Below are 20,239 nucleotides of genomic sequence, written 5' to 3'. Positions count from 1 at the left end.
AGAAGACGCCAATCTAGTGCTTGGTGCTGTGGAGCAGGCCAGCTTACCCCTGAGCTGCCCACCGCCGCCGTGCTTCTTGCTAATGTCAACACAGTCCTTATATGGTTTGAGCCACTAGTGGTTGGGAATAGCTAAAGAAGCAACTCTTTCCTTTTGTTTACTCCAGCGTTTCCCAGTTTGTGGCAGATCCAATTAGTAGTTTCTGAATCGCCGGTCCTCCTTTTACGTGAGGGAGCACTGTTTATTTCAAGAGGCAGAGTTAATGTGAAGAGTCCATGTTTGAGAACAGCTATCGTCATCCTCACCAGGAGTACATACTTGATGGTGTGCACTTGGGGAAATGCTGGTGGGAAGGGACCAGGAGAGAGGAGCAGGACAGTTGGGTCCCAAGCCCCACTCCCAACTGATTCAGCTCTTTGCGTCTTAGTTTTATCATCTGGATAATGAGAAGCTGGCCTATATCATACACCTCTCCTCTCCTTTGTCAGCACTCAGCATCCGTGAGCCCAGGACCTATGCATGGTACCATGGACTGGCGTCCCAGCAGTTGCCATCTACTCACTCTGCCACTTAATCGAATCTCTGCAATTTCAAGGTTTTAAATATATGTCCTCCTTAAACAAGATCACAAGGACACTGAAAATCTACTTAGGGATCAACTAATTGTTTTATTTATTTATTTATTTATTTATTTATTTATTTATTTTCACTTTGCCTTTCCTTGTTCTCGTCACTGCCCTTCCTGGGAAGCTAGGGGGCATTCAGCCAGGGCCACCATCACAGTGCAGACCGACCAGGACCTGCCCACGTTGGTGCCCATGCACACGTTCAAGCAGCAGCAGTGCGGGAGAGCTGGGGAGGCGGTAACGTGACCTGAGCTTCTGCACTGTTAAGGTCAGCGGTTCAGCTGGCTCCCAGGTCGGTAGTTACTAGGCCAGTGTGAAAATCCCACAGCAGAACTCGATAGCACACCCGGTTTTAGGTTTCCCCGAGGCCACCGCACAGCCAAGCCAGCCGCCACTGCCCCAGGACGGGAGGTGCCCTCCGCTAGGGCATTTCTGTGAAAAGCTCAGCAGTTCCCACTCTTCAGAGGCTCCTGGATTTTAGAAGCAGGTGGTTATTTATTAGCTATGCCCCAAGTAGGCTCAAGAGGTTGAGGTTCTGTTTTCGTTTTCCTGCAAACATATCCTCTTCACCCCACAGCAACCCCTACTTCCCAACCACAAAGTAACGACAGGGAAACGATGCGGGGTTTTCCAGCCACACGTACGTGTGCGGGGAGGGCCAGCGAAGAGGGAAGCAAAGAACCGTGAAAAGAGATTTGTTCCCCTCATTATTCTCAGTTATCCTAAAAACCCAAGCAGAAGGTTTTACTACGCTGCTTCTTAGAGATGTGGAAACTGAGGCTCCAAAAGCTTAAGAAGCCTGTCCGAGGACCCACAGTGAGAAGCGACAGAGCTGAGAGTCTAGCTCAGGCCTGTCTGCTGTCAAAGACATGCTCTTGACTCTATCTTCACCGCCTGGCTCAGAGGTGGCTTTCAGTGGGAAATTCTCCCAGAGCTTATACTACGTAGTTTCATGTGCAGCTTTCAGAGTTAGAGAAGGGCCAAGAGATTTATAAAAAATTTCAGATTTAATGTGCGCAGCAACTTGACAGTTTGGTGGCAGAAGTTCTGCAGATTTCATCAGAGACTGTAAGGGGAGGGAAAGAAACCAATTGTGGTGGAATGCCCACAGCGCAGACAGTTCAGAGCTCTGGGTTTGGTTGAATCAAACTCCCTTGGAACTGAGCCTGCCTGGAGGTACTCCTGCGACTGTTTCCTTGAGCAAGGTGGCTTTTTGTGCTGTGACACAGCAGCCTGGCAGAGCATTCCAGCCTGGTGGTGAAGCAATGACATCATTGGCTGAGGCCATCCACCTGGCACTTCCTCAAGAAGGTTGGGATAATTTTCAAAGGTGGCAAGACAAAGACAAGTGTGAGAGAGGACTCCCCTTTAGCAATCCTGTATTGACAGCCATCTGTCCATCCAGTCTGAGCCGAGATTGGAACTGGCATCTGCAGAAATTACATTTTTAATATTAAAGGAAGACTCGGCAAGCTTGTGTGGGCCTAAATGAATTTCCAATGGATCAGCAGAAAAGTCAACAAAAGGTTGTGTTTCTTGCTCTAATCCCTTCACTTATTCCACCAAATGGTTGTCAGATGTTCAACCACACTGAAAGTCAAAGAAAGCCCACACCAGAAGGCTGAACTTTGGCTGCAGTGAGGTGTCTTAAAAACAGCGGTGTTACGTATGGTTCTGGAGCCAGTTGAAAAGCCCTGGAGAAGAGCCTATCCTGTGTGATTTATGATGCCTAATGGGAGGCAGGAGGAAGAAGGAATAAAAGGCCTGCTCATTGCTGGGATAAAAGTTGGTATGAAAATCCAGGTTCTTTAAGCATAGCTCTGAGTTACACAGATTTTTCTCCCTGCTTTGGAGCAGCACTGGTATCCTTCAGTTTTGGAGTTTTGGAGCCTTCTAACAAGAAATGGAAGTAAGAATCTTGATTCCTAATGCTCATCAAATTGCTTTTTGCAAATGGTTTTCCACTTATTTTCTAACTCTAGTTTCCTTCTCCACTGTGTGGAGAAGGCTCAGAAGGATAAAGGATCAATCAGCGATGCCTGCCACAGGACCCCATAGGGCAAAAAGGCAGCATGTAGGCCAGAGAGTTGCATCCTCTACAGAATAGAACAGTGGCCACCAGCAAGAGTTCAGAATTACGTTGCTTATTTTCAAATCCTGCTGCATTCTTGTGACTTCTGTAGGTCTCATATTGTGGGGCTCAAATATACACAATTTCAGGTAAACAAGAAAAGATACAGCCTCTTTTATTTTCTAAAGGGATCCAATCTTCCTTACAAGTCCTCACCTTGCTGGGTGGCTGGAAGGATGGGCTGCAGGTAAAGGATGGAGGTGGTGGGAACTACCTGTTTGCCAAATTTTTGTATTTCAGAATCTTCTCATTTAAATATTTTCTTAAGGGGTAGGTAGGTGATGTGGCCTTTCATATATCTTCTTCCTCTCCTTGCTCTTCCGCAGAGGTTACCTGGGTGTGTGGAAATGGAGGAAGGGGAGAAGCCTCAGCTTGGGAGCTGCCCTGGGATTACAGTTGCTGCCATTTGCATCCAGCTGCGGTGCCTGGCCTCTGACATCTTTGAGCTGCTGTCCTGGAGTTCTGCCGTGTGCTGTCCTGGTTTGGTGAGACCCCATGGTCTTCCTAGGCTGGGTCTTCCTCTACTGTCACTGATGCTCAGGCCCTTCAGAATTCAGCCTTCTCTTCCATCTGGCCCCTGGCTAGGATGCATGGCTTGCAGCCTCTAAGGCAGTGTCACTGTATCGGTTAGGATTTTGGAGCTTTAAGTAACAACATAAAACTTCAATTCATACTGCCCGAGGCACTGAAAACATGTATTATCTTACATAATGAGAAGTCCAAAGGTAGGCTGGACTTCTGTGCTCGTCACCAGTAATAGATTCTTTCTTTCCTTCCACTCTATTGTGAAGCTGCTTCACCCCATCAAACCCCGTCACATGGCTGTCAGTGGAAGTCAGCTTGGCTTACTTTCTTGCTGATGACTAAGAAATTACCAAAACCTCTCACCAAGCAACGATGGCGGTGAATTCCAGGCTTTCACTGTAGCTGGTTCTCTTTCTCTTCTTATTTCAAATCCTGCTGCATTCAAATCCTGAATGTGTGCTTTACTTCGCCCAGGAAAATGAAGAGTATTTCCTACACTGCGGAAGAGACTCTGTGCTCTCAGTCCACTGGGTTTGGCTCCTGCTGTTGGAACCATAAATCCAGTGGTTTATTAATCACCCAATATTATTACTCTTCATCTGTAAGCTGAGGATAATACGGCACCTAATTCATGGAATTGTTATGAGGATGAAATGATATAATTTATGTAAAGTTACTTAGTTTAACTCCTGGCACATAGAAATGCTCAATAAATGTTAGCTTTTTTTTTTTTTTTTTTTTTCCAGTTCTTACAGGAAATGTTCATTTTTCCTTTGGCAGAAATAAACATTAACATTCTGAACTAGTTATCAGAAAGATGATGTTGTTCCAAATTGGAATCAAATTGTCCCATTCTGAAACGATAATTTATTAGTAATTCTATATGAATTATATTTCATAATTCTCCTAATTTTTGAAGGGTATGTAATCAGAGGTCTGTGAGAAAAGGCAGTTTTATCTGCTTAGTTCACTGCTATATCCCAGCAACCAGAAACAATGGCTGGCACATAATTAGGGCTCAACTTACTGTAAGGCATTGTCTAGAGTAGAACCAATCTCGAAATTGTAGAGAATGCTTAAAGTAAAAATGTAAGACCCAGATCCTCCTTCCAAGGGATATCGTCATTGTGGAATGTCTTGGGTGTTCACCCTCAGCCAGAACTCTCTCGAACCCTTCAACCCTCCACCAAACACTTAATAGCTTTAGATCCTGTCGCCTTCTCTTGCTCTTGGCAAAGAATGGCTGAAGCCCTGGGGAATGTCCAACTTGCTATGACCTACTGTAAAGACACACATGAAAGGCAGGTTTAATGGTGTTAGTGACACCAGAGAATCTTCCTTACAAGGGTCTAGGTTTTCAGATCACAAAGTGTTCAGGAACAGAATACTTAATGTATTATTCTTGGAGAATTGATTCAAATAGAAAAGCAGAAGGGGTCGGAAATAGGCATGAGACTGACTGACGTCAGCTTTTGGCATCCAGTGTGTGGGAAGTAGATGCAAAGAGGTGTGTCTGAGACTGGATCTGGACCCTCATTCGGTGGATAGAGGTCTTCCAAGCTTCAACTGCTGCCATGATTTAGCTGGACGCAAACAGGGACTCAAAAGACTTTCATGGAGAGACAGGTGGACAGTTATGCTCTGGGCTGGTGTGCCTACTTTGCCTCTGCTGCTAAACAAAATTCTCCTCCACAGGTCACTGCATAATGAACCTTGGTTCAGCTGGAAATATATCTTCAGTGGTTCCCATCCCCACACAGGACAAAGGGGAGAGCCGAATTCAGGTCAGCACTTTGTAGCATCCTCATTTGAAGAGAAAGATAATTTTGTCGTTGGCTGTCTGCTCAGTCTCCCTGCTTGTGAAACGAGGCATCTTTGATTCACATGGCATAGGTGGTCATGTGGAGTCCCTGTCACTGCCCATCCAGATCTTAATCAGCGTCTCTGCTTCGAGGTTTGTTGCATATCGTCATGTGCAAGACATGCGAATAGATCTCCCTCACCCTTTGTCTGTCTCCTTCTCTCTTTCTCCCTCCAAACTTTTGGAAGTATTTAAAAACCTAGACCTTTCAGAAGGAAGGAGAATATTTTTGGTTACGAAATGCTCTAATTAGGTGCTGTCCAATATGCTAGTCACTAGCCACCTGTGGCTGCTTAAAATTGAATTAGTTAAAACGAAACATCCAGTTCCAGTGGCACTAGCCACATTGCAAGTGCTCAGTAGCCACATGTGGCTGCTGGCTGTCACACTGGACAGTGCAGGTTACAGAACATTTCCATCATCACAGAACATCCTATTGGAAGCACTTCTCTAGGTCTATGATCTTTGCAGTGCGGTCCAGGGCTTTCAGCAGCAGCTTCCACGGAAAGTTGGTTGAGCAGCTGCAGCTGCAGCCCAGAACTAATGAAACAGAATCTGTGTTAAGAAGATGCTCAGGTGTTTCATGTGCACAGTGAAATCTGAGAAGCATCGCTCTAGTTCACCTGGTTAGGACCTGCTAAAGGCTGAAAAGTTAGGCTTTGAAAGGTGCTAAATTTTTACTTTTTCCTAGGTTCAACTCATAGGAAAAAAATACTTATTTTCTCCCCGCTACAGATTTTTCTCTATGCCCTTTAAAAAGTTCTATTTTTATCCTAAGTCAATCTGCCCTAGTAAAGTCTGTAGTGATGTAAGATGTTAATATTAGAGGAAACTGGGTGAAGGATATTTGGGGGCTCTCTGTACTATCTCTGTAACTTTTCTATACATCTAAAATTATTCCAAAATGATAAGTTTATGAAAATAAAAAAGTTAACCTAAAGTATTTTTTATAGTAATTTTAATGTGTTCAAATTCAATCTCCTCCAAGCTACACTGTGGGGATCTATTTCATAAATCCCCCCAGGAGAATCTACCAGAGAGGTGTCCAGAGGTAATGTTTCCTGGGGGTGCCTATTTGATGTGGAGGGTCTCGGGCCATGGGGTTCTAAGAGAATCCGGGCATTGCCAGAGCAGCCAAGGGTGCCTCCAGTCTTCCGAGCCTGGCAGTTTAATGATATTCACAGGGTCTTTTGTTGACAAATTAATAACCGGTATTGATGTACACATACACTTTTGTTACATGGGTAAGAGTTTTTAAAGATACCTGAATAATAACCGACAAGTTTTGTTACACTTTATTTTTGTTGAAGTTCTGAATCAGTCAATCATTGACTGTTACCAAGAGCCACCCAACTGCCCATGAGGGTGGTGGAGATTTACCAAGAGGATTCTTATCCTTTAGGAACCTGCAAACAATCACAACCTGGGCAAAAATTTATAGTAAAATGCGTAAACCTATTTGGATCTCTTAAATTAGGAAATCAATCCTCCTTGAGAATTAAGGGGTTTTGTAAGGGTGGCAAAAGAAGCCCCGGGATCAACACTGCATGTTTTCGGAGGGTGTCAATTATACTCAAAAATCGAGGGAAAAGCTAAACTGAATGAACAGATTATTACACAAAATAAGTATTTTCAGCTGAAATAGCATGAATATTTTGTGTCATAGAAGAGAAAATCTGCATGAGTTTTTAAGATGAAATACAAACTACAAAAGAACTGCTACCCTCAGATTCCTGTTTGCTCTCACCTGTGGTTAAGGTGCCCTTGGTGGAAAGTACTTTGGGTGGGAAGATTTGAGTAGCCCCTGAGATGAGCTGTTTTGATTGGGCCTATTTTTTTCATTTCAAACTTCCCAAATTATGAAAACATTGACTTCCTCATAGTCAAATCCCTCTTGTAGAACTTGTCTTAGTAGCGGGAGGCAAGAGCGATGCTCTTAGCATCAACACTTGTGGGAAAAAGAGGCATGAGGTGAGAAGGAGGAAGCAGGTGCCACTGGGGAGCTATGTCCTTCAACGTGGCCAGAGCATCAGTTTCAAAGGACCGGTGGGAGGTATGGCGAGAGCTGGAGGCAGAGGAGAAAGCATCAGGGGCCAGTACATCATGATAAGATGATCCTACATGTCACCTGAACCTTCTCTGCCCCTCACAGCTTAAGGTAAACGAGTCCCAAACCTTTCCCCACAACATGAACTAATTAAACGTCCTTCCTAGTTTCTGAAAATTTATTCCTTGTGGGTTTTCCAGTCTCTTCCTCTGAGTTTGCTGCCTTCTTGATTTTTCCTTGGGCCTGTTTCTATGAAAAAAATCCACTGGAGCCAAACATGCCATGGTTTATTTAATACTAAAAGTATGAGGGCATCCTATAAAGGGAATACTAATGCCCATTGTATAACATTTTATTGCCATTCTGCTGGCTCTTTTGTTCACACTCTGACCCCACTCCCCCAGAAACGTGTGGACCCGCCTACATGTGGACCCACCTCTCACTCAACCACTTCTGGGAAGTGAGTATAGTTTCCCTCACTTACCATCTCTAACCTCATTCTATTGGCTTCTTATAACGTAAGGGGGTAACCATCTATCCCGGTTTGTGTGGGTCTTTCCTGGTTTCAACACTGAAAACCTCATGTGGGTTATCCCTCAACCCCAGATAAACCAGGAGGGTTGATAACCCTACAGGTAAACCTCCTCCTCCTCTAGCACAGCTACACTGTCCAAAAAGATAGCACTAGTCACATGTGGCCATTTAAACTTAAATTAGTTAAAATTAAATACAATTTAAAACTCAATCAGTTGTACTATCCACATTTCACTTCCTACATAGGTATGAGTAGCTAATGGCTGTCATGTCGGACAGCACAGACATAGAGCATTTCCTTTATTGCAGAGATTTCTATTGGACAATACTGATCAAGAGGATTTTCTCCACTGAAAAGAGAACAGAGAAGGGAAAACCCTTGAGAATTCCAACCTCTGAGGGATGAGGCAGAACAAGAGAAGCCTGAAGCCTTAGGAACAGACAGAAAAGTGAGGGAAACCAAGAGTCTCGGAAATCAAAGGAAAAAAGAGTTTCAAAAGATAGTAAGGGGACAAAAATGCCACAGATACAATAAATGAGACAGTAATTGAAAAAAATCCATTGAATTCAGTAATAAGATCATCTGAGGTCTTGGAAACTAAGAGTGGAGAGATGGGGCCAGACTCCAGATCACAGTGAGTTCAAAAGTGATGGGGGGTTAGGAACCAGAGCTGATGAGTGCATACGATCTTTTAAAGAAATTTAACTATATAAATAAATGTGAGAGTTACATTGTTCCTGACACATACTCCATAAAACATAGTTGAATCTTAAGAGCCCCTGACAAGGTGGCTTCTGCATTTCAGTGCTTCACGTGGACCTGGAGACCTTATTGGATATAACACGAGACCCTCATTTGGCAAGACTGCCATTAGCCTTGCAAAATGTTCCTGTGTGGGTTCGGTTAACTGGAAGTTCTTTTTTTTCTCCCTCTCCCATTTTTGGTAACAATAAAATGAAAGAATTCAGCTGATTTTTTTACTAGAAATGGAAACACGTACCTCACTGGCTAGAAGATGAAAATTCATTTTTTCTTATTTTCCCCTTATACTCAAGAAATAATTTTAGTGTTTTATTTCATGTTACAAAAGAAATACATTCTCATGAAAAGGGATTTCGAAAACTTGTATAAGCAAAAAAGAAGAAATTAAAATTATCCATGATACCTGTTTGTGGGTTTTAGCTCCAGAAAAAGAAACCCTGGTTTAAACAACACAAACTATTATTTCCTGACATAATAGGAAGTCCAAGGGAGGGTGTGTTTCAGGGCTGGTTTATTCAATGGTTCATTGATATCCTTAAAAATCCAGATTCTTTTTCTCTCGCTGATCAGCCGTCTTCAGTGTGGTTTTATCACCAGTCTTGTGGCAAGATGATGGCAACAGTAGCTCAAGGTGTCACATCAGGCGTAACTATGTTGAAAAGAAGGAGAGAGACTTCATCATCTCTTCCAAAAGTGAGAAAATTTTCTTGTAAAAACTTCCTATTGGACTCCTCAAATCCTTTTGGCCAGACCGGGGAACAAGCCCACTTCTTAACCAGTTCTTACACAGGGGATGACACTCCTTTCGGAGCCTTTGGAGGTTGGAGGTGGTCAGTTGCCCCTGAGACCCATAAATAAATGGAGCTTGGAAAGATATCCAAACAAAAGAAGCAAGCTATTCTAAAGGAAAATGGGGGAAATAAATACTGGGAAGAAAATCAACAGTATCCATAGTAAGTTTAACCTTTGTTAACATTTTAATAAATATCATTTCTTTTTCGTGTGTGTAATAATATTGTTTATTCTGTCATAATGTGGTTTTTTTCCCCCCTCAACAATACATTATGAATATCCTTTCATGCCATAAAGAATTTTCTATGGCATCATTTTAATGACTGCAGAGATTCCATTTTTTATGGATATGGCATAATGTATCTGCCAAAGAGAAATTAAGAATAACTATTTTGAAGTCTGATGTGGATATTTTAATTTCAATATGCTATATGCGAACATGGTACTACAAAGTTAAGGTCTTGCTTTATTTGAAGGTAAGCAATGAATGAGGAAATAACCTTTTATTGACATTTATTTAAAAAAAATAATGTTTTAAACTAAAACATTATTACCTCTTTGCTCCCTGACAAAAACTCCTAGAGTATCTAACATTCATCACATATCAAATGAGTCCTTGATATGTGAATTTCTGGGTTTCTATATAATAATGTAGTAAAGATAACAATAAAATATTAATCATTTCTTATGGGCTTAGTCCCTCATATGTAAACTCTTGAAACTAGGGGTCATCACTTATTTTGCATTTTTTATGGGACCATCAGAACTATGGATGTTAATATTTTATTTGCAAGACAAAGTATTTCATCTTTCTTAGAAGAATTTACTTTTTAGAGACATGACTTCTTCCATGTGAACTACCTGAAGACTAGTGAGGAAAGTTGTGCTTTCACTGGTAAAAGAAAATTACGAGTGAGGCGTTGATTATTCAAATTAAGTGTATGTCTCCCTCTATTTTTAGAATATTTTGGGAAAAAATAATATTAGAGCCCCAATTTTGCTGAAATAACTGCCCCAATTCTCTACTTGATGAGTCTGCAAAGATCTCAGTGAGAAGATACACAATCAAGTATTCCTCTTATTTTTTACATTCCAAATTACGATACAGTCATACTGTTTCCTTTAAGACTTACATTTAGGGAGATGTCCCATTTCCTAAAAGTCTTGCCAACTAGTTACTTCTCTTGAACTTGGTAGGTGAGGATAGCAACATCCCTCCCCTGTTGGTCCCCTTAACTCTATCCCAGGTCTTTATTCCGAGGGGCAGGCTGATTCACATGCAGAATTCCACTGCTAGTTTGCCTTATTGCCTGTTAAGTATATGGCCAACCCTTGATTATTCAGAAACCTAAAATCCTACATTGCTTCTTTTATATTTTGTTTATTCATGTTTGGTTAGTACTTCCAGCTCAGGAAGAACAAGGCAATTTTTTGTACTATGGAAACAGAGAAGACCAAGCACCAAAAATCTTATCATCTCTGGTCTGTAGTGTAAAAAACACCAGAAGACATAGTAATACATTCAGCATTACTAACTTCCAGTGACTATAACTTTCGAAGCTCACCGGGGGGGAAGAAAGTTTATGCAAATTTACCTCTCTCTTCTTTATTTCCCTTCCCCAGCAAAAACATTGTAAATTGTTAAAAGTCTTCTGGTGACTTGTCATATTTGGCACCAGTTTAATTGGTTTTGGCAAGTGCATTTTAGTGACTCATAAGAGAATACTTTTAGTCTCTTTACTAACAGATGCCTGTGCTGAAAGCAATGACAACAATGTCACATGGCTATAAAATTGCAGGAATTTGCTGCTGGTGGTCCAATAAAAACAAACTTGTATGAAAGAGAGTCATGAGAAGATAAGACTTAAAATATACACTGTTATACGTGTTTAGTCATAAAAGATCTCATCTTTTGTCACTCATTTAAACGCCATATGTTGAAATTGGGAATCTGCATGAGGCATGATAAGAACCACTAAAATTTTGAATTCAGTGTGTTTATAGTCGTATTTCATTGGAACCACTCTTCTCATTTCTTGTTCAGAGCAAGTGTCTCTAACACCACTAGAAAGTTTAGGTGGTATCCTACTCACGTTTTGCTTCTCTAAAAAAATTCTTTTTGAAAACTAAGTTGTTATGTTTGTGGGTGCTTAGAATTATTATCATTTCCCCATGCATCATCTGATTTGATGGCTATTACAACCACATGGGGTACTGTCCTTTGGAGCATGACAATATTTATGCTGCAAACGATCGAGTGCCTATATGAAGACCACGAACTTGGCTAAACACTGGAGAAACAGCTCTGAACAAGCCCCTGGACTCAACGAACTTCTAGTCCAAAGGCAAAAGAATGTCCAAAACACTTGAACAGGTATTCTTACCAAGAGCTATGATAGGAAAAGTCCTGTATACCATGCTAATGTCATAGGTACAAGAGTCAGTGAGGTGAGGAATTGCCACCTTCTCTCCATCCCAGATCCAAAGAGAATTTTGGTCTTTGCCTATTCTGCTTTGCCTCCTCCCCAGCACTCTAGGGAGATTCTGTCTTTGCCAGCCCTGATTACTGATTGTTATGCTTCAGAAGCAAGAGAATGGGTACAGAGAGACTGAAAAGGTGTGTGCAAAGAGGGGACAATTATATTTTCCTAGGTTAGGTCCTTGACTTCACCATTATAAAGAATCCTCATGGTGGGCAAAATAGAAAAGTCACTTTCAAAAAAAGATGAGAGGCTACACCGTTACACATAAAATCAGATAAGCGGGTTGCAGAGGCTAACTTACCTTCAATTGAAAGCCGTGACCATGACCAATTCCTCCAACCTGGGGTCTAGGTCCAGGGCCTCAGTGCCAGAAACAGAAGGGGCATTTGTCTCTCCATCTAAGCTCTTGCTAGTCTGTGGTGCAGACAGGCAATTATAGTAAACAATGATTATAGTAAACAATTTCGCAGAGTTTGGAACATCCAGTTTGATCCAACACCATATGTACAATGACATCAGTATAATGTCAATAACGTCTCCAAATTGATGTACAGATTCAACACAATCCCTATGAGAATCCCAGTTGGATTCCTTGTAGAAATTGACAAGCTGGTCTTAACATTCATATGGAAATAAATTTTGTTTATATGAAATATTCAAAATAGGAAAATCTATAGAGACAAAAGTGGATTAGGGGTTACCTAAGGCTGAGAGAAATGGGATAGTCAGGTAATAAGATAAGGGGTTTCTTTTTGAGGTGAAGAAAATGTTCTAAAATTAATTGTGGTTATGGGTGTACAACTCTGGGAATATATTAAAATCCATTGAATTTTACACTTTAAATGGATGAAATGTATGGTATGTAAATTATATTTCAATGAGACAAAAGTAGATTAGGGGTTACCTAAGGCTGAGAGAAATGAGATTTTTTAACAAATTATGCCCTTTTAATGTTTTACTTAGACGAATATTCAATTCAGTAAACATTTTTAATGGCTTTGAAAAATAGAGGCAATGACTAATGTCCTGTAGAAAGACTGCATCCAACTTATTAAACTCACTTCCCCACCAATAGTGCATGAAGATGCCTGTTCCCTAGTTGGCTGGCAGGCATTAGGATGGACATATGGAATTTTGTGGCTGGCAGCAGCTCTGAGTGGTTGGAGTCTGTGTATACTGGTTGTTAAAATATTTTTAATATCTTTCCTACTTGTTCCCCACATCCTGGCCTACATCGGGAATCATCACATTTTCCATATTTTGCAAAACTGATAAGTTTGAAGTAATTTGATTGAATTATTTTAATTATGAGTGGAGTTGAGTATGATCTCTTTTTGAAGTGTTGAAATTTTCTTTTTATTGAAGCAATTTACACATGGTTCAAATGTTAAATAAGACTATAAGAATTTAAAATGAAAAGCATCAGTCCCTAGTCCCATCTCAGTCCTGTTCCCTGGAAGAACCATGTTACTCTTATACCATTTTCTGATTTTAGTTCTTCGTGTGATTCTCAACCTTTAGATTTCCGTAATACCTCTAAATAACATACATAAACTCCTATTTCTTGGTTTATCCCTTAAGAAACTGTCTCTTGAATTCTTGCCACTGTAAAGATTTAGCTCATCCTCTCTCCTCTCTTCCATATAGTCATGTTACTATTTTTATCTGTCAGTTGCTTTTGTAACTTTGAGTAATATACTTACCTATTTCTCTCTCTCTCTTTTATTTTCATCAATTACTAAGCTAAGGATTTTAGGTTCACAATGGTTCCTCCTTCTGTCTTTTCCCCCTTCCCACTTCCCATGTTCTGTCATCTGTATTTGACAACTTCCACATTGTCAAGGCTGACGTTATTTATTATTTACATTGTGCTCTGAAATGGTAGATGCATCTGTGCTGCATCAATACATTGAATCTAAAAACTGAAACTCAATAAAGTCCTTATGTTACTATGACCATATAAATACTGTTCATTGCAGATCCAAGTACTGTGCGATGTTGATATTTCCCTTTCTTGTTCCTTCTGTAGCTTCTAATTCTGGCATTGTTAGTTTTATTGCATCTTTAAATTTTTCCCCAGTGTCCAAAGAATACTATCAAATGTATGAAATCTTCTTTTCCAAGATACCTCCTGCCTGGACACTGCTCTCCTACACTGCAGCTCTCCTACACTGCAGCTCTCCTACATTGAGTGTTTTTCTGGGTTCACTGCACAGCTGTATTCTACAACCTCCCTTTGTAATTCTCTGGGGTTCAATTCACTATGTCTCAGATCCTGGTATTTCTCACCCCTAAGTAGAACTGACCAAGAGAGGCTGTATGAGAGCTAAACTTGGTCTGAAAATACCTTTATTTCATCACAATTTATAATTAGGCTGAGTATAAAATTTCTGGATGATAATATTAGAATGTTTTTGTTGTATCAGAATTTTTTTTTTTTTTAACCAGTGGTAGTGAATTTCTGGTAGAAATAACCATAAGTCCAAAGTTGCATTGTTTTCAGGTATGGCTTAATCCAGACGTTCACAGTGTTGTATGAGCTTTGGCTCCATTGTTTCTATTTTCTTTATTTCATTGTTTGTTTCTTTCCTTCCTTCCTTCCTTCCTTCCTTCCTTCCTTCCTTCCTTCCTTCCTTCCTTCCTTCCCTCCCTCCCTCCCTTCCTTCCTCCCTCTTTTCTTTCTTTCTTTCTTTCTTTCTTTCTTTCTTTCTTTCTTTCTTTCTTTCTTTCTTTCTTTCTTTCTTTCTTTCTTCCTGTGACATCTTCACCCCCATTCCCACCCCAAAACTGTGATCAGGAAATATGATCTGCATTTTAAAAAATCGTTTTGACGTTTATTGAGGTATATGTGCCTAATATATGCTTTTATAAATGTGTTTTGGATTTGGGGGATAAATGTATATTCTTTTACAATAACAAAGAAGTCATTTACTTTTCTCAGATTCTAGAAATACTCATTTTTATATTTCACAAACTCGGCTTGCTTTCCTTTCCTTAGAATTTATCAGGTATTTCTTTGCCCCCGTATTTGCTCCTCCCACTGTTGTACTCTAGTGCTTGTGATGAAAACCATTTTAAACCTAAAACATTACTTAAACTGTTTATGGTGTAAACTCTTTGTATACCTGTAGCTAGGAGAGTCTGTTGCATAGGTGCTCAAAAATATTTGTTAAAAGAATTTAATGAATAAAATAGAACAGCACATCTAATCAAAGCAGTTCAGTTTTGCTTGGCTTCATAGGTATCTCCATCTATTTCTGCAATTTTCCGTTTGTTTTATTTTTTTTATTCCTGTTAGCTGTTTAAGATAAATATCTATTAATAATTTTCAGTGGGAATTTCTCAGGGGCAGAAATATACCATTGACCATAGCTTTTGCCTGTTTTTTTTTCCCCACCTAAATTCTGACTATTCATTTACTAAAGTGCCAAAAACCTATGGAAGAATGGTTCCTATTCATGATTACATGAAAGGAACTCGTGAAGTGTCAGTTTTCTCAAACTCCCAGAAATGTCCTAAAGACAATCACAGACAATCACCTGTGCTCACAAACAGGCAGGTATTGCCTCAGTGGGCACCAGGCCACTTTTCTGGGTCCAGAGGATGGGGATAAGGAGGGACATAGAAGGTTCAGCAGCATCAGGGTTCTGCCCCCCTAGAAACATCACCAAGGGCCTTGTGGAAATCTGTCTGGCTTGATTTATGAAGCAAATGTAGCCTCACCCAGAAAAGTTTCTCTTTTTCTTAAAATGAAACTTCTATATTCAGAGTTACATTGGCAATGCTGTTCTTTTTAAGGACACAGTCCCCTTCAACCTCTCCCAACCCCAGTGACTTAGGCATAATTTGAATCTGTCATCTGATGCTGATATACGGAAAGGTTGGTCTGGCTGCTAATACTGGCAAAAGGAGTTGAGTTTTTCCCAGTAGGATGAACATTCTGCATTTAATGAAAGCAAGATTCTAAAAATTGGCTTCTACGCTACAACATCTAGCTCTTGTAAAATTATACATGGCTTGGGGATACACGAGTGATATCCAGGCGTGAGTTATTTTATCCAGAGAAATCTTCTGTAGTGATTCCAGTTGAAGTTCAGGTCTAACAGCTTCACATAAATCTTATGTGAGAGAGACCCAAGGTAAATATCTCCTTCAGTTGACTCTGTGTGTTCAGTGAGGTGAATAAGATGTTTGACAGTGTGATTTGATCACAAAGATTTGATCAAGTAGCAATAATTTTTTTTTTTTTTTTCCATTGCAAGGCTTTTATTGCTGGAATCATCTAGTCAGACACCTGGACATGACAGTGGCTGAGACTACTTAGTGATCAGGTGAGTGGCTTCCCTGGGGCTCCTGGCAAGGATGGCTCCACTAACACAAAAGACTTGTGCGTATTTTATTCAGAATGTTGAGAGCATAGTCCTTTCCTTGTCTGTCAATTTCTGATCCATACAGTCCTTCAGTTTGCTGGCAGTGGTCACTCGCATAGTGTTGTTTAGGTATTCTTTCACTTGTGTTACATACTTGTCTGGGGTTCCCGTCGGGAATATGTGGCACCTTCCTTCACGGCAGGGCAAATGCCACAATCTGGACAGACACTTTGGGAGAGGCCTCTCTTCAGCATCCATAGCTCCTTCCTGTGCTCTGGCAGGTGACTCAGCTGTGATTTGGGAACTGGATATCCCAGAGAGACCAGGAGCCCGCAGGTAGCCGCATCACGTCCCTGTATAGGGTTTTCTGGGCAGGCTCCAGGGGCCCCCACTCATCCCGGGTAAAGGTCACCGCCCCATCCTTGACGGTAACTGATGCCTGCGCTAGGTCCAGGAGAGCTGACACTGACAGCGAAGTCCGTGTACTGAGCGGGGGCGAGGGAATTGGCGAGAGAGATGATCTAGTGAGCTCTCTTGCACCCTCCTCCAGGTCCTACAAGGCGCGGAGGTGGCTTCCTCTTCTTACGGCGCCTCTCTGCAAGTTGCTGAACAGACACCTGTCCTGGAGAGCCGGGTGTGCCTCAATAATTTTTAAACGGTCATATTTCTCAATGAACTCTCTCCACAGCCTGGAGATGCTAGCTTGATAGCGTCATCTGTATTTTTCTGGAGTGAGAAGAACATTGTTACGGACCTCCTTCTAAGCATCTCTTCAAGATGGGCACCCCTACTCATGAATTTGAAATGAATCAAGGCTGTCAGGGCCGCACACTGGTGTCACTGATGTTTTCCATTGGTTTTCTTCCTAACCTAAGCAAAATTAGAAAGGTTTTTCCTTTCTAACTTGTAGGCAACCAAAAAGGCTAGACTAGATTGAAAAAGAAAACTTAGTTTAAAAATAAATTCACTTTTAGGAATTTAATCAACAAATACGCTTAAAAAAAATCCAAGCTATAAAAGGATCTTCAGTCAGCATTTTTTAAATTAAAAAACAAACAAAACAACAACAAAACACCTGGAAACTACTTAAATGCCAATTAATAAAAGGCTACTGAAATATATTGGATATATGTAGCGTCCAATTCTATTGCACTATATGCAGAATAGAATTAGATGCTATGCAACTGTTAAAAAGAATGAGATTGATGTATTGTGTTAACATAAGAAGTTCTTCAAGACGTCTTATTATGTGAAAATTGCCCAGATGAGACACTGTGGGTATTGATTGTATGATTGCCTGTATGAAAAAGTTTTAAAATAAATACGTGTGTGTGTGTTTGTGTCTGTGTCTGCAATGCATATTTTGATATATGAGCAAAATGTTTTCTGAAAGAACTATGAAAACTGCTAATAATGAGGGTGAGAATGACCAGGTGAGGAAGTAGAATACTACTTTTTATTTTAGCACTTTCTGTGCTGCTTGAGTTTTGTATTATGTATATGAATTAATCTTTAAAAACATGTTACCAAAGATTATCTACGTGGTGGGGTTGTAGAACGTTAGTATTTTACGGTTTTATGCATTTAAGAAACACTAAAAAAAATTATTTTTAGAAGCTGCAATGATGGGAATATAGCCTGAACAACAATAAGTAAGGTGGTTCAATTTCAAAGTTTAATTGTTTCTTTAAAATAACTTATAAATTCAAGCTCTGGTAGTCTAACAGGTATGATGCTTGTGCAAGAAAACTTTTGAGCTGATACATGAAATAGAGTCTGGAATCTAATTGAGTCTGGGTAGAGAAAGTTGTTTCATAGTGTGATAAACCAGAATAAGGGCTATTAAAAAACATTAGAGAGAAATTTTTGACAACTATTAATGCATAATGATTTCAGGAAAAAATACACAAAATGAATAAACGACAGATAAAATGCATTTCCCAGTGATTTTCTTTGGTTGCACACATATTGTTCAGAAACATTTGTTAAGTTTAAAGATTTTCTCAAAGATGGCATTTGCCACAATTCTTAAGAAGAAATACCACCAAATGGGGACATTGAAACAAGTAATAGATGTTTGCCTTTCATGAAGTAGTTGTTTAAATCATTCTACATTTCCTTCCCTCTACCCGGTAGTTTCAGTTCTGTGGTTAAAATTACTTGAATCCAGCCCTAAACATTTAATTAATAGACAGTGAGTGACACTCTGTTCACTCATAACCTCACACAACACTACAGGGAACGCAAAGCACTCATACTCCCCTTGGACTTGCTGATTAACTGATTGATTATAAAGCAGGATGGAAGTTGATCCTGGCATATATCACTTCCAGAAAATTAATGATCACCTCAAAAGTAGTTCCAGTCTACATTCAACAGAACCTGCGAAGTGGTTTTCACTCAGCTTGAGGTTTTTCTCTGATTAAAAATAGATTTTCTGTTTTCCTTGAAGTTGAATTTCAAAGTCAAGTTGCTGTGATTGCGCAGTAAGAAAGAAGTGAGTTAGACTTGCATTTGTGACTTATGAAGAACTTTAGTGCTGGATCAAAGTGGGGTGTGCTTTGGACAGGAGCACGGGGCTTCTATGAAGCCAAGGATTCTGTACCTTTTCTCAGAGTTCTGGGAAATTTAAAAGCATTCTCTTCTTAGCAAATGATGCCTCAGGGGAGTGCCTTGTGCCACCATATTTCTTCAGTCCATTTAATGTGAGTAGTTAAATTTGGGACAAAACTCTGTTATTTCCAGGGAGAATATTTTAACAATTTTTCTGTAGGAGTTGACTTTTGTTACAAATGCATTTCAATTAAAGGTACCCAAATATTTGCTGATGAAACACCTGTTCAGGTCATAGTTGAAAGTCTACACCCTGGACCTTGAATCCACTACTAGTCCTATCACCGACTGTTCTCTCCATCACAGAAGAGTGGCTACTCATTACGTTTTATGGCTTTTCTGAAAAAAGTTTTCCTCTCTCTGTTTTCTTCAGTTCTCCTTGGAACCTTGTTCCTGAATTTGGTCCCTCTCCTCAATTCCAGTTCAGTTTTAATTCTGGTCGTGATAAACTTAATATTACTTCTATTTGAACCAGCTCTTGCCCAAGTCCTATTTCCATCTGCTACAAGATGTTATGAATTTACATCCAAATGGGGAATTTGTTTGGCCCAATTGTGCTTCTTTAAAAGCCTTGAAAGTTGGTGTGTTTATTGTCTTTTGACTTTAAGGACTCCAGGCTTGCTTACCTCCCCTGACCTTTTGTCCCTGTGTATCCTTGTACGTAAACAGTTTTGCAGCAGCAAAACCCCAGCTTTCAATGGCTTTGGCTGCAGGGCAGTGAGTAATGGTTTTCAGTTTAGAGAAATCTCTTTATGAATTCATTCTGCGCCACATCTCCTGACTGGTATTAGCAACAGTCAGACGTGTCATTTCTCCTCCACATGATCTTATTTTTAGATGAGCATCTTCAAAAGAGCAAATGAAAGATAATTTGTATTCAACTTTCATTATCTTTCATTCCTTGTTTTCACCAAGTATAAAGACTCCCATTTTCTCACATCTTTGGGGGCATGTCTCTAGATTTAGACTTCTTTCAGAAGAAAGCTATTTCTGCCTTCTAGTCAACTAGCTTTTGACCTAGATCTTTTTATTCTCCCAAATGCCAGCATCCTCATCCCAAATCCTTAGGAAAGGAGCACAAGATGGTTTCTGCCTCCACACGGCACTGTATGGAGAAAAAAGGTCCACTGATTTCTGTCCTTTGCCCACCTGCCTCCAAAGCCCACCCCCACAGCTGCCTGGAAGATCGTCTCTGAGCAAAGGCCTGGCATAGAATCCAAACGGGGAAAAAGCTCAGGGTGAGACCCCAGGACACCACTTTCCAGAGCATAATGGTTCCTTCACAGTGGGATGCTATTGCATAGTCTGAATGTGGCTTTCTGGGGTGGTCCCTTTGCCCAGAAACAAACCTGGGTTAAGGGGAGAAGTCCAGAATGGAGCTGTTTTGCTTACGAACTTATTTTCCCAATATAAGGAGCCAGAAGTTGCTTGCCAATGAGGGAGAACAGTTTGCCACCCCCAAATATGCCATTTTGGGATATTGATTATTGTAAG

The 20,239-nt window shown here is 40.4% G+C and overlaps 1 long non-coding RNA gene across 2 annotated transcripts; it reads left to right on the top strand.

Annotated features, from left to right (window-relative positions):
• Positions 1-1,785: 1,785 nt before the first annotated feature.
• Positions 1,786-16,819, top strand: LOC148755046 (uncharacterized). Of its 2 annotated transcripts, XR_016019350.1 has the most exons (4): positions 1,786-2,535; positions 3,084-3,242; positions 4,978-5,066; positions 16,025-16,819. It is a non-coding gene; the product is annotated as an uncharacterized LOC148755046 (long non-coding RNA). The 2 variants fall into 2 exon arrangements; XR_016019349.1 differs by lacking the exon at positions 16,025-16,819 and having other exon boundaries at positions 4,978-6,077.
• The last annotated feature ends 3,420 nt before the right edge of the window (positions 16,820-20,239 follow it).

This window comes from Rhinolophus sinicus, chromosome 16 (assembly GCF_057876585.1).
Source record: "Rhinolophus sinicus isolate RSI-liver-muscle chromosome 16, RSI-T2T, whole genome shotgun sequence".
Classification (NCBI taxonomy): Eukaryota; Metazoa; Chordata; class Mammalia; order Chiroptera; family Rhinolophidae; genus Rhinolophus; species Rhinolophus sinicus.
This window is presented reverse-complemented; position numbering and strand designations above follow the sequence as displayed.